Below are 12,410 nucleotides of genomic sequence, written 5' to 3'. Positions count from 1 at the left end.
TAATCATACTGTACATTGAATTTAAAGACTGATTTGAAAAAACTCACACCTTGCGACACAGACAATTAAGTAGGCTACTGTGGTTATTAAATTCAGACAAGGCTCCCAAAACTTTCACCCCAATATATAGAGAACACAAAGGGTCAATATATCAAAAAAATAAAGTTGAGTTTTGCATTGAAGTATTTTTTCTGGCTTAGGTGGTAAAGAGTAATAGGATGAAAGTGATATTACCAGAATTAAGTGACAAACAAAATATATTAATCCTAAAGTCGGTTACATTGACCCACATAACACAAGCACAAGCACAGCTCTACAATCAAGCAATATGTAAACTCAAGGGATATCGTCCCATTCAAAAACCCATCCACAAAATGACCCGCGTCATATTCCCCCAATCCGCAGAATCAAATGCCTCATTAATCTCCAGTGCCACTTAAGTCTCATACCCAAATTATTATGTTGAGTATGAAGGTGTGTGATGGATATTCATATCTGTTGCTTTATTAGACATAGAACCTACCTGGACCCTTGTTGGTATCTTTAAATCCATATTTAAAGGTGAACGAGCCTGTATGAGGAAAGGGATCCTTACCTGTCTTGTGGATTAAAGTTACATAGGCTTCATACATCAAGAGGGGGAGTTTCTCACCAGATTTACATAAAGAAAGTGCAACAATGACAATATATAAACATTACAAATGTAATCCCTGCTGCTTTAAAAACAATATAGCAAAGCTGCTTAATCCCTTAACTGGTCGCCAGAAACCCAAATCTGTATTACTTATTAGTGTCATAACCTTGGCAAAATGAACTAGTAAAATCAGCTTTAGTCGAGTAGTAAGAAGTTTTGTTCCTATGAGAACAATAATTAATCTGTCCTTACACAAGGGGCAGTTGTGTATTACAGCTGTACTAAAACTAAAGTAAATATGGGTGCACTTACTGACTAGCTTGTAGGCCCTATATTTACAGAATAAATAAAAATTCTTGGATAAGAACCCTAAGACCCCTTTCACACTGAAGCGTTTTTACAGCGTTTTAGATTTAAAAATAGCGATATTAAAATGCTCATAAAATGCTCTCCATGCATCTCAATGGACCCTTTCACATTAAGTCCTGCAAGCAGCATCTTTGGAGCAGCTTTTGGGCGCTGAAAAAAAACGCTCCAAAAACGCCCCTCTCCATTGAAATGAATTGAAAGCGCTGTAAAAACGCCTTGCCCTTTTACACTGATGCACTGCAAAAACGCCCTAAAACGTTAGGGTCTTAGCGATGCTTTTCCAGCGTTTTCTGGCGCTGGCAGTGTGAAAGGGCTCTGAAAGCACTTGGTCTTTCACATTGGGATTGCAGATGAGGCTTCTTTCAGGCGCTTTACTTTTTTTTTTAACGCCAAAGCGTGAAAGGGGCCTAAAGGATCCGGTCTGCATAGGAATAGAAGTTTCCAGTCTATTTGAGTGAATAGGGACATTATAAATGAAGAGTTGCATCACAACAATGCAAGTTATTCTTTTTCAGATAAATTTCATTATGCTTATGAACTTTTTATTGAATGCATGCATAAAAACTTACTGAAGGCTGCCAAGCTAGTTGTTCAGTGTTGCAGGATTTTATGAAGTTGTCGTTTCAGATCCTGATCTTGCCAGCATAAAGTATACAGAGGGGGTGCAAGTCACCCACAATCAAGCTGCGCGCCTGGTTTTCCGGTTGTGCTAGAACAGACCACATCACTTATGTGCTGGAAAAACTGCACTGGCTTCCTATCGCCAAGCGAGTATTATTCAAGGCAATGTGCTATACGTGTAGGCAACACCGGAAGCTGGGCCCAATCTATCTGTCTGAATGGGCCTCTCAGTATGTGCCATGATGATCACTTGGTTAAGCTAACTTAGATCTCACAGAACCAACAATTATCAGACTACAATCCACTGGCAACAGACGCCTGGTCACAAAGGTTAATGAGCTGTGGAATTCCCTTCCAGCATCTCTAAGGTCCTTACCCTCCCTCCTGTGTTTCAGGAGGGGTTTAAAAATCCACCTTTTTATTCCGGCCTAAGGATAATCTGATAAAGAATAGGAACCACAGACTTTTAATGCTCTTTTTTCTCCTCCATCTGGAGGGTAAGCCCCCCCCCCCCCCCAGTTTTTCTCTGTTTTATGTTACCTCCTTCAAATTATACACCCTAGGCTCTTTTACCTTTGTATGGGTAATTAAAGTTTGAATATCGGGTCTCTCCGCTCCTAGATGCGCTCCTAAGTGGATGTAAACCCACTCTCATCCTTTCTAAACTACTACCATAGTGCTGATCTATAAGGATATACATGCCTCCTGCATGTATCCTTACCTGTCAAATGTCTCCCCTCTGTCTGTTATAAGAAATGAAAAGCTATTGTCTGGAGCTCGGTGGGTGGAGTCATGATGTCAGTAGACTCCCTACCCACCTCTACACTCCCCTTGTCAACATGCATTTTCTCCTGTGTATTCCTTACGCTAAATTCTGCTATGATCACTAACATCCAGTCAAAATCCAGAAAAGTAACTACATGACTTCAGAAAAGGAGTGGGAGTGGGAATTAAAAAATAATGCCTGTATCAGGCTAGTGCATGAGATATGTAAATAACCTGTCATTCACAGCAAGGGGGAAGAACGGACAAAAGTTTTCTCCTGTTTGTCCGTTTATCTCACTGAAAAAAGAAAAGAGTATTGCTCAGAGCTGGATTAACTTTTTGGCAAGACTGGGCACAGATGATAGGAAATATTATACTGTACATTGTGACAGCAAAAAAAAATAAAAAATCGGGTTTACATCCACTTTAAGGTTCCTATTGAAGATGTTACCCTTTTTTAAAGATAGTGTTTTTAGGCGTTTTGAAGACTCATTTGCCCTTGCATGGTCAGCCCAACAGCCAGCAGTTGCTACCAGGTCTATTCGCTAGACCATTGCTAATAGGGTGAGACATATGAATAGAGACCATGAACTTGTCTTTGAGGACACTGCTCTTACAGCTGATGCCCTCAGCATTGTTGTTTTTGTGTTGCTCTAGAAAGTGAATTCACCATGTCTTTAAAAGTCCCTTATTTATGTGAATGTGCACAGGATTTTGTGTCTGAAAGCCTGTGTTGCTAAACCTTCTTATAAAAAGCATCTTTTATACATGCCTTTTGAAGATACCTAAATGCCTATTTATCCAGCATGCTCTGCTAGATAGCTCAGAAATGTTGCTGGTGGAATGCTTTATAGGCCGGTAACTAAAGAGCCAGTGGCCATATTCTGACCTGGAATACAGAGTGGCCAGCATATGACTGTACTACAGGATGCAACTCCCTCAAGTTATTTCAGCTTTTTGGGTGGGGTATCTCCTTCCTATAATGTATGATGATGTCAGGTGCCCATGCTCATGTTTCCTGCACTATGGTGTTTCTCATAGTTTTGGCATATCATCGTCTCTCATCTGGATAAAACCCAAAGTGAGGTTTATTAGTGAAATCAATTTACAGTAAAATAAAAAAGGTTAAAAAAAAGAAAATGTTATTAAAGGGATAATTTTTTTTTTTTATATATGGTAGATAGAGAGGTGGATAAAAACGATAAACCACACAGGAGGATTGAGAGCAAGCACATGGCATTATGAAAGGGATGGGAGTTACCATGTCAGAAGGAGTAAATGGAATGAGTGACCAAAAAAAATGTTGTTTTCTAAACTTGTTCTAGTTTCAGTGTTGGTACACTGAATCCTTTATTAGCTTTATTTATTGTATCTATTTTAACAAAATAAAGTAAAAATCCCCCCCAAGAAACTAGAAATATCTATAGTCCTTAAAGGGGTTGTAAAGGTTTGTTTTTTATTTTCTAAATAGGTTCCTTTAAGCTAGTGCATTGTTGGTTCACTTACCTTTTCCTTCGATTTCCCTTCTAAATGTTTTTTTTTTCTTTGTCTGAATTTCTCACTTCCTGTTTCTCCTCAGTGGAGGAGGAACAAAGATTGAGAGCTGGTTCTCAAATTTTCAGACGGAAAAAATTCCTGTCAGAAAATCCGATTGTCTGTAGCAATTCCGACGCGCAAAATTGCTCGGAAATAATTTGACGTATGCTCCGAAGCACTGAACTTAATTTTCTCGGCTCGTCATCGTGTTGTACGTCACCGTGTTCTTGATGATCGAAAGCTCAGAGAACTTTTGTATGACCGTGTGTATGCAAGCCAAGCTTGAGTGGAATTACGTCGGAAAAAACATCCAAGGTTTTTCCGATTGAAAATTAGATCGTGTGTACGCGGCATTACACAGCCAATGACTGAGATAATACACTCAATACTTTAAGAACACTAAAGCCTTGTACACACGATCAGTCCATCCGATGAGAACGGTCTGAAGGACCGTTGTCATAGGTTAACCGATGAAGCTGACTGATGGTCCGTCGCGCCTACACACCATCGGTTAAAAAAACGATCGTGTCAGAACGCGGTGACGTAAAAAAAACGACGTGCTGAAAAAAACGAAGTTCAATGCTTCCAAGCATGCGTCGACTTGATTCTGAGCATGCGTGGACTTTTAACCGCCTATTAACGATCGGTTTTGACCAATGAAAACGGTCCATCAGACCGTTGTCCTCTGGTTAACCAATCGTGTGTACGAGGCCTTACAGACACATAGCTAAACTAACCAAATATCTGTGATTTCTGTAGAATCATCAAATCTACAAAAAAAAAAAAAATAATTTGAAAAATACTACATCCCTACATTACCATTTTGGTCATTTAAAGCGGAACTCCACCCTAAAGTGGAACTTCCGCTCATCTGATTCCTCCCCCTCTCTGGTTCCACAATTGGCACCATTCGGGGGGAGGAGGGACAGGACAGCTCTTTGACAGGTGTCCTTTACCACTTCCAGGAGTCCGGCTACGGCCATGACGCGGCAGTGACCTCACTGCAGTGCTCCCTCCACCTCCCTGGGCTAATAGGAGAGAGGAGCGGGGCCTCGCACATGCGCAGTAGGGTTCCCGGCGTGAAGCCGAAAGGCTACATAACCGGGTTCCCTTACCCGCAATGGCGGCGGCAGCACCCGACAGCTGATGGAAACATCAACTGCGGTGCCGACATTGAGGGACAGCAGGACAGGAAAGTGTCCATTTATTTAAAGCCAGCAGCTGCAGTATGTGTAGCTGCTGGCTTTTAAATTTTTTTCCCCCCGGACCACTGCTTTAAATACAAAATAATATATATTTTTTTTTATTATTAATTTGTAATTCTGATTTATTGTATTATACATTAAGGTGTTGACATCCAGATATGTTGCTTTTGTGGGTTCCCTTACAATTGACTTAGCAAAATGTAGTTTGGTACACCTTAAAACCAGCAAGTAGGAATTTTTCCCAACATGCACTGGTGTGAACAGATCCTATTAAAAATTTATATTTTTTGTCCATGCATTTTGCTGCATTAAAAAAGTACAGCAAAATGCATTTACTACTCAACCATTTAATCACATATGAAAAAACAATGCGCTATATTGACTACCGTAAATATTTTAATTATTATTTTGTTAAAAGCCAGAGAAAAAAATCTGTAAGTGTGCTTGTAGATTCTAATAAAGGTTCCTTGGCTGACTTTGTAATTGTCCTTTCCAATCCCACAAGTACAATTACAGAGACAAAGGACAGGCACAGAGGATTTCCTGCTTCTCCCATGGGTATATAATACTTTCAGTTTGAAGAGAGATGGAATTTTAGAATTCTTGGTCAAGAAAAAAGTGCAGTTTAGGCATGGCCGTTTGAACACTGATTCTTTATTTCTCCACATTTTAAACAATTTCAAACAAAATTAACTTCTGGGTTGAAAAAAGGGAAATGTTTTCCTGGAAGAAAACACTCAGCGTAGTTACCGTACATTTATGCAAACAGCTCTAACCGCACTTTGGTAAAATGGTTTGATAACTGGAAAAATAGAAATGTGATACCCAACCGTTCTTTCTACATCGAGAGAGGAGGAAGTGTTCTCCTTGGAGCTAAGGTTTTCTCCTCTGAAGAACGTGATCATCTTATTCATTTTTCTCTGTAATTTGTACCTTGACAATTGTTTGTTTTTAGAATTTGAGATTTTTTTTTCTCCCTTTTTTCCAATTAAACCGAAGAGCCAAAATAAAAAAAGGCACACGGCTCTCTCAGAGGGAAGTTGTAATTGCAAATGTTGGCTTTTTTTTTTTGCCACTACGAGACAGGATGGTTGGATTTAATTTAAAATGATTAATGAGATTTTCTCAGACTCCCTGCCTTCAACATCACTGCAGTATGTCAGAACAACAACTTGAAATAACCGGACGCCACTCTGTCGCCCAAAACAGTGCTCTCGGAGAAAAATAAACGGCCTAACTGATGCCAGGTACATCTCAGTAGCATTGTCTCAGTGCTGTTGACAGTTTATGTCAATAGGCCTCACCGTGTCTAACCTATGATTGGCATTTAATGCAGTGCACTTATTGCTTGGAATTAAGTGCCCTGCATTGATATTTAAAGGACCTGTAGCCTTATAACAAAGGTTATTTTATGTGAAAGATCTTTTTTTATAGCATGTAAAGATTTTTCTTTTTTGATTGTGTGATTGTGTTGTTTAACAAAAAAAATACAAATTAGCTTTCTAAAGAAGGTAACTTTGATGTGCATAGTATAATGTCAACTCTCCAGTGGATATACAATAATTTGGAATATTATTTAAATTATGAACTCCACAGTAAAGATAATGCTGAGATTATGAACACTAAAGTGCTTTTTGTAATTTTATTTTTTTCCGTGTAGAGAGTACAGAGTTCTCCTGACTTAGTATAGAGTAAGGCAGGTCATACACTGTTTGTTTGAATCGGTTTCGAGCCATGTAAGGGCAGTCTGAAATGTACCAAGTTGATTGAACGATCAACTTGGGTACACCCAGCATGCCGGGTTTTAACTGTGATTATTGCTAGCGGTTGCTATAGCCGCTAGCAGTAAGCACTGTCTTCTTTCAGCGGGGATGACCCCCCCGCTGGGAGAAGATTATGACCCGGCAAGAGAAATTCCTGTATCAACACGGTCTGTGTTGATGGGGTAATCGAGCAAATTTCTCTTTGAATGGCCTGCCTAAGGAAGGGTTAGAACTTTTATCAAGCTTTCATTTATGCCTGCGTCCCCTCTGGGGAAATGTACCCCTCTAATTGTCCTGGTGACCTTTGTCCCTAAAGGCTGGTATACACGGGCAGAATATCAGACGGTATGGGCTGGTTCAGCAGAAACAGGGCGACATTAGGCCCGTGCGACAGAAGCCAGTCTAGGGACTGGCTTTTATTAATCACGGATGGAAAACTGGCGGGGGGGCAGTCCCCCCTTCAGAACACAATAGCTCAGCAGAGAGATCGGTCAGTTTTTTTTTTTTTTCGTTCAGCCCACTGAGTTGAACGGAAAAAAAACTCCCCGTATTTACCCGGCATTAGACAGGAGGGGAAATTCAAGTTGTTACCAGAGCAAGAGGTGAGGAAAAATTCTCCAATGGAGACATTGTTTCAGTGACGACTCTTTAACCACTTGCAGACCGCCGCACGCAGATGTACGTCGACAGAATGGCACGGGCAGGCAAATGGGTGTACCTGTACATCCCTTTAAATTTGCCGCCCGCCGCGTGCCTCGTGAGCGCATCCGCGTGTCTCGGGAACTCGATGTTCCCGGGCGGCCCGCGATCGCGGTCAGCAAAGGCAGATAGGGGGATTCCTTTGTAAACATGTCATTCCCCTATTCTGCCTAGTGACATGTCACTAATGGCTGTTTCCCCGTGATCGGGAATGGTCATCAATGATGTGTCACGTGTAGCCACGCCCCCTAACAGTAAGAATCACTCCCTAGTACTGACTTAACCCCTTTAGCGCCACCTAGTGGTTAACCCCTTCACTGCCAGTTTCATTTTCACAGTAATCAGTGCACTGTGTCAAAAGTGTCCGATGTGTCCGCCATAATGTCACAGTCACGATAAAAATCGCTGATCGCCGCCATACTAGTAAAAAAAAATTATTAATAAAAATGCCATAAAAATATCCCCTATTTTGTAGACGCTATAACTTTTGCGCGAACTGATCAATAAACGCTTATTGCGATTTTTTTTTTTTTAACAAAAATATGTAGAAGAATACGTATCGGCCTAAACAGGAAAAAAACGTTTTTTTTATATATATTTTTGGGGAATATTTATTATAGTAAAAAATATTGCATTCTTTTCAAAATTGTCGCTCTATTTTTGTTTATAGCGCAAAAAAAATAAAAACCGCAGAGGTGATCAAATACCACCAAAATAAAGCTCTATGGGAAAAAAAGGACGTCGATTTTGTTTGGGAGCCACGTCGCACGATTGTGCAATTGTCAGTTAAAGTGACGCAGTGCTGAATAGAAAAAAGTGGCCTGGTCTTTGACCAGCTAAATGGTCCGGGGCTGAAGTGGTTAAGATGGAAATTATGATCACTTTGGAGAGATTTCCTTTCAGTTCCTGTGGCATCTCCAGGGTAGGAATTAAAGGGACAGACACACCCTTCTCTACCCTATGTAAAACTTAAAGCGGATCTTCAGTAATTTTTTAATCTTTCAATGTATTAAATCTTCTGCCCTTGTTGTTTTAACTTTGGATGATAAAACATTTTCTACTAGTAAATACCTTATACAGCCCACTTCCTCTTTCTTGTCTGAAAATTAGCCTAGGCTTATGCCATCATGTACAGCTCTCTCTTATGCCGCGTACACACGATCGGTCCATCCGATGAGAACGATCTGATGGACCGTTTTCATCGGTTAACCGATGAAGCTGACTGATGGTCAGTCGTGCCTACACACCATCAGTTAAAAAAACCATCGTGTCAGAACGTGGTGACGTAAAACACAACAACGTGCTGAAAAAAACAAAGTTCAATGCTTCCAAGCATGCGTCGACTTGATTCTGAGCATGCCTGGATTTTTAACCGATGGACGTGCCTACAAATAATCGGTTTTGTTCTATCGGCAAGGTATCCATCGGTTAAATTTAACACAAGATTGCTTTTTTTTTAACCTATGGATAAATAACCGATGGGGCCCACACACGATCGGTTTGGTCCGATGAAAACGGTCCATCAGACCGTTCTCATCGGTTTGACCGATCGTGTGTACGCGGCATCACTCTTGTGAGAGTTTTTCCAGCAAGGGGGACAGGAGAGTGGAGGAGGGATGAGTCATAGGAGAGCCAAGGAGAGCTGCAGTGCTGGAAGGGGCTGGATGAGGGCGGAGACAAAAGGAGACTGCAGAGATCCATGTGTATTCATGGAGAGAGGATAAATGTGAAGAGAGGATAAATGTGAAAGGAAGCAGTGGTGTGAGTGTGTCTGTCTGTATGTTTATGTGTGTGTGTCTCTGTATTTATGTGTATGTGGGTGCCTCTATGTGTCTGTGTAAATCCAGGAAGTGAACAGGCAGCAGCTTCAGCTGCCCACAGTTAAAATGGATGCAGCCAGACTTAGTGGAGGGAGATTTCTGAAGCATATTTGGCAAGTAAGAATCACAGTATATATAAAATAATATGCAAAGTGGTTTTACATACAATTGAAATATAACAATTGTGCTCAATAAATGAATTGAGTTTAAAGTGGTGTTTATTAAATAAACTATTTTTTTCACAAAAATGTGTACAAAATTGAAAATCAACAACCAGCTCCTACGGCAAATCCAGCTGAGTTTTAGCAAATGGATATCTTCTTTGTCTGGTTAAGCAATAATTTTAAGTAAAAGATCCTTTGAAACATTGAAATCTATGACTAGTTGTTTGAAATCATTAAATGTATGACCAGCATTAAGTTTCCTTTTCAGAATTCTCTTTTCACAGCTCTCAAAACTTTTTAGGTTTCCGTTCTGGTTAGCTATTTGAGCCTCTGTAGAATGACCATTGGAGAAGAATTCCATGGTAAAGTGGGCAATATATACACAGTTTTAGTTGTGGTATGTTGTTGCGTTATCTTTTAGCTTGAATAGATGTAACAACAATAGATAAAGCAACCTATAGAAATAGATATTTAAACCCCTTACAGGCCACCCGCCGTCAATATACGGCAGCAGTTTGAAGAGAAATATTGTTGTTATGGCAGCAGCTAGCTGCCATAACTCTGGTATCCTCTTCTTCAGCAGGCGGTCCCCTTTCAGATAAAACTGGTCTTTGTGGCGGATTTACCACAAGATCACTTTTATCGGTGGCGGGAGAGGGGCCCCCCTCCAGCCGCTTACTGGAGCCGACGGTAGCGGCGGAGTCGATCGGGTCCTTTCCCCTGCTTGGCTGGCTGCAGAGTGAGGGGAAGATTGCCCCCACTCGGCTCCATAACATTGATTTTTTTTTTTTTACATTTTCTTTCTTTCTTTTTGCATTTTAGTGTAAATATGAGATCTGAGGTCTTTTTGACCCCAGATCTCATATTTAAGAGGTCCTGTAATGCATTTTTCTATTACAAGGGATGTTTACATTCCTTGTAATAGGAATAAAAGTGACCCAATTTTTTTTTTAAAAGGACAGTGTGAAAATAAAAAAATAAATAAATAAGAAAAAATTAAATACAATTTAAAGCGCCCTGTTCCAACGAACTTGCGCACAGAAGCGAATGCATACCTGAGTAACGCCCGCATATAAAAACGGTGTTCAAACCACACATGTGAGGTATCGCCACAATGGTTAGAGTAAGGCCCCTTTCAGACTGGGGCGGGAGCCGCGGTGGCGGTATAACGCCGCTAAAAGTAGCGGCGCTATACCGCCGGGATTGCCGTGGAAATCAGCCGCTAGCGGTGCGGTATTAACCCCCGCTAGCGGCCGATAAAGGGTTAATACCGCCCGCAATGCGCCTATATAGAGGCGCATTGCGGGCGGTATTGCCGCGGTTTCCCATTGTTTTCAATGGGAAGGAGCGGTGAAGGAGCGGTATACACGCCGCTCCTCTCACCGCTCCAAAGATGCTGCTGACAGGAGATTTTTTTGTCTCCCGCCAGCGCATCGCCTCAGTGTGAAAGCCCTTCGGCTTTCACATTGAGGTAGCTGGGCAGGAGTTTTTCAGGCGGGATAGCAGCGCTATTTTTACCGCCTGAAAAACTCCTCAATGTGAAAGGGGCCTTAGAGCAATAATTCTAGCCCTTGACCTCCTCTGTAACTTAAAACTGGTAACCTGTAGAAAATGTTAAACAGCGCCTATAGTGATTTGTAAGGGTAAAAGTTTGTTGCCATTCCATGAGCAGGTACAATTTTGAAGTGTGACATGTTGGGTATCAATTTACTCGGCGTAACATTATCTTTCACACTATAAAAAAATTGGGCTAACTTTACTGTTGTCTTATTTTTTATTTAAAAAAGTGTATTTTTCCCCAAAAAACACAGCTGCGCAAATACGGTGTGACAGAAAGTATTGCAACAACCGGCATTTTATTCTCTAGGGTATTAGAAAAAAATATATATAATGTTTGGGGGTTCTAAGTAATTTTCGAGCAAAAAAATGAGAATACATACTGTATTTCCATTTCACAAACTTTTATTTGCAAATTTTTGTATCATGGATTGGCATTTTATTGTATCTTATATACATAATTTTATACTTATAAAAAAACAGACTCTTTTATGATAATAACAGTACAGAAAGTCCTCATAATGAATGTTCAGCAAGTAATAAAGGGGGAGCTGTATTAAGGTCAATCACCTGTTGTTTTTTTTAATACCCTTACACAACTTCACCTTATACACTACTGAAATAACTCAACCTCATTGAGTAGTAAAGCAAGGATAAGGGTGACAGCCCTTGAGCCTGCAGGTCAGCAACAGAAGCTTCCATGTGTGTATCCTGATAGATTATGATTAAGCAAACTGGATTTGTGAAACGCGTCAATCTCTGGTTGTCCATGTCTGTATCGTTGTTACCTTGATGTTTTATGTGGAATAAACTGTAAATTTTCTTCTACGTTTTGGCGTGCGGTCAACATCTTTTTCTTTTGATCATTCTGATATATTACTTTATGGCTCATAGGCTTCAATAAGTAATCTTAAAAAAATAAAAGTAGAAAAAACATCTTTACAGGGCGTATTTATCTTGACACCTAGGATCTTTTAGAAATAATTCCTTGATTTTTGTACTCTCCATGATTGGGAATTTTGGCTTTAAGTGAAGATAACATCAGCTGCACTTACCCCTAAAAGAGTGATCAACATACTGTTGATTAGTAAATCTTATTCTTTACTTAGCACACTCACTCACTGCCCAGGAGATCGCCAATCACTTCAAAAATAAGATTGATACCATTTGTGATGAAATCTCCACTCTTCAGATGTCCACCCTACTTAAAGTGGTTGTTAAGCCACTACTATAAACACCTCCCATTCCCTATGTAACATAACAATATGTGTCTCTGT

This window comes from Rana temporaria, chromosome 1 (assembly GCF_905171775.1).
Source record: "Rana temporaria chromosome 1, aRanTem1.1, whole genome shotgun sequence".
NCBI classification, from domain to species: domain Eukaryota; kingdom Metazoa; phylum Chordata; class Amphibia; order Anura; family Ranidae; genus Rana; species Rana temporaria.
Note: the sequence above shows the minus strand (reverse complement) of the source record.